Raw genomic sequence first — 2762 nt, 5'->3', positions numbered from 1 at the left:
AAACTGCAAAAAGATGTTCATCTGGAAAATTATCTTCAATTGGTGTATTCTTACCATCATGTTCTATCCTAGATAAGAAATCTGCAACCACATTGTCCTTCCCTGGTTTATCTACTATAGTAATATCAAATTCCTGTAGTAGCAAAAGCCATCTTGTAATGCGACCAAGGGTAACAGGTTTATTCATTAAATACCTAATAGCTACATGATCAGTATGCACAAAAGTAGGATACCCGGTAATGTAGTGTTAGAATTTGTTGATGGCATAAATGAAAGCAAGGAACTCTTTCTCAGTCACTGTGTAGTTTAATTCAGCCAGAGCCAAATTTTTACTAACATAGTAAACTGTGTATGGTACTCTGTCCTCTTGCTGTCCTAATACCACACCAATCACTATTTGGGAAGCATCTGTATGAATATGGAAAGGTAACGCCCAGTCCGGCCCTCTAACGATCGGAGCGCTACAGACCAATTCCTTAATTCTCATAAAGGTTGCATCAGAGTCCTCTGTCCACACAAAGTCTGAATCTTTTGTTAGCAATTGAAAAAGTGGATGTGCTACTTTAGAAAATTTTTCTATAAAACGCCTGTAATAACTAGCACAACCAATAAAGTTGTGTACCTGCGTGGGCATTTTGGGTGTCGGGAAATGCAGAATTACCTTTATCTTTGTTAGGTCCATCCGAATTCCTTCAACTGAGAGAAAATTTCCCAGAACAATTCCCTCTTCCATCATCATATGGAATTTTACCGTACTCAGAGAGACACACGCTTGTATACAACTTTCGAGAACTTTTTCTAAATTTTTCTGCCCTTCAAGAAATGAATCCCCATATGGTGTAAAGTCATCCATGTAAATTTCAACGCTGTCATCTACCAAATCAGGGAAGATCCCAAAATTTCCCTCTGGAAAGTCGCAGGAGCATTACACAGGCCAAAAGGAAGGACCTGGTATGCGAATGTTCCCCAGGGGCATGTGAAAGTGGTTTTGTCCTAATCTTCAGGCGCTATCTGGATCTGGTTATACCCACTAAACCCATCTAGAAAAGAGAAATTTTTTTTTCCAGCCAATGTGTCCAAAACTTGATCAATAAATGGCAAAGGAAAATGATCTTTCTGCATTGCCTTATTTAATTCTTAATAATCCACGCATATCTGCCATTTACCATTTTTCTTAGGGACCATTACTAATGGGGAGACCCATTGGCTATCTGAGATGGGGTAAATAAAACCTACGTCCAGTAATTTCTGAAGTTCTTCTTTCACAACATTTTTCAATGCGGGGTTCATCCTCCTCTGAGGTTGTCTCACAGGACGACAATCCTCCTTAATGTATATATTATTGGTACATAAATTAGCAGGAATCCCCTTCATATCTAAGTAATCCCAGGTGAAGGCTTCTTTATGTTTCCGAAGGACATCCATGAGCTGCTTCTTCTGGGATTCTAACAGGTTTGGATTAATATTCAAGGTTTTCCCTGGTTCTAATTCCATTGGCACACTTTCATGGGGTGCATCAACAGGTAGTTCCTCTGATCCTTCTGCTGTTTCAATTGTTTCCTGAGTCTCACAGCTTAGGATAGACTCTAGGATTTGTTGATTTGGCTTGGAGGCGAAGCAAGGATCATCCATAAAGGAGGTGATTACATCATCTTCCGATTCCATTTTCCTAGATAAAATTTCCTTGCCACCCATTGGTTTTATGGATGGGTTAGGCTTTTCAGGTGGGTATAACATTAAGTTCTTAGTGTTGTGCCCATTTGAAATAACCATGTGCCCTGAACGACACCCAATGTAAGCATCTGCAATAGCCAGCCCTGGTCTACCCAAAATAAAAGGGTGGCCGCCCACTGAAGATTGTGTATGTAAGACCAGGAAATCTATGGGATAGTGCCATGAATCCACTGAAATTGTTACATCTTCCAACTTCCCTATAGGTTTGACTGTAGATCGGTCTGCTAATTCCAATATTGTAGGTGTATGTTTCAAGTTGCGAAGACCTAATGCATGCATGGTTTCAGTGGTGATAAAGTTGATGGCAGCACCCAGGTCTACCAACACATTTTGAATCTCTACCCCATTAATTTGTACTGTTAGAATTGGGTTACCCGGATCTCCATACTTTTCAAGCATTGATTTTCCCATCATGAAATCTGATAATTTTCCCATAACATGAATGGTAAGGGGATATTTTGATTTCTTTGCAGGTTTCTTTTAACAGTATTCCCTAAGAGTCTTTGCATATATTGGCACATCCTTCATGGCTTGTAACAAGACAATTTTAACAAATAAGTTCTGCAATTCTCTTAATAAATAAAATTCAGCTTGAGGGCTTGATTTACTCAAAATTAGTCTCTCTAGGTAAGGCAGTTCAGATTGATGTTGTTTCACAAGAGGCACCTGGTTTCTATCAGTTTGTTTTGGCTCTTTATTAATTGGTTCTGGTTCCTTACCTTCACTATCAAGTTGTTCAATGATAACTAGAGGAGGTTGAACATTAATTGTCTGCCCTGATCGTGGATTCATTTCATAAAACTTTGTAGTGGAAATGCTATATGAAGGTAGGTTAAGAATGTCATCTTGATGAGTTCCCTTATTATTGGGATTCGGATTGGGTTGGATTGGAAGCTGAGGACGGGTAGGTTGATTACCAAGAGGTACATTACAGGTAAATTGGAGTTGCTGTTGTGGCATCGGCTGAGGAAACTACCCAGGAGGGGATCCTCGCCAAGTTGGAGCCCATGGGGAGCTCGCACTAGCTT

The sequence above is a fragment of the Pinus tabuliformis genome, chromosome 3_1, assembly GCF_031772625.1.
Source record: "Pinus tabuliformis cultivar Carrire ecotype Pingquan chromosome 3_1, CPIR1, whole genome shotgun sequence".
NCBI classification, from domain to species: Eukaryota; Viridiplantae; Streptophyta; class Pinopsida; order Pinales; family Pinaceae; genus Pinus; species Pinus tabuliformis.
This window is presented reverse-complemented; position numbering follows the sequence as displayed.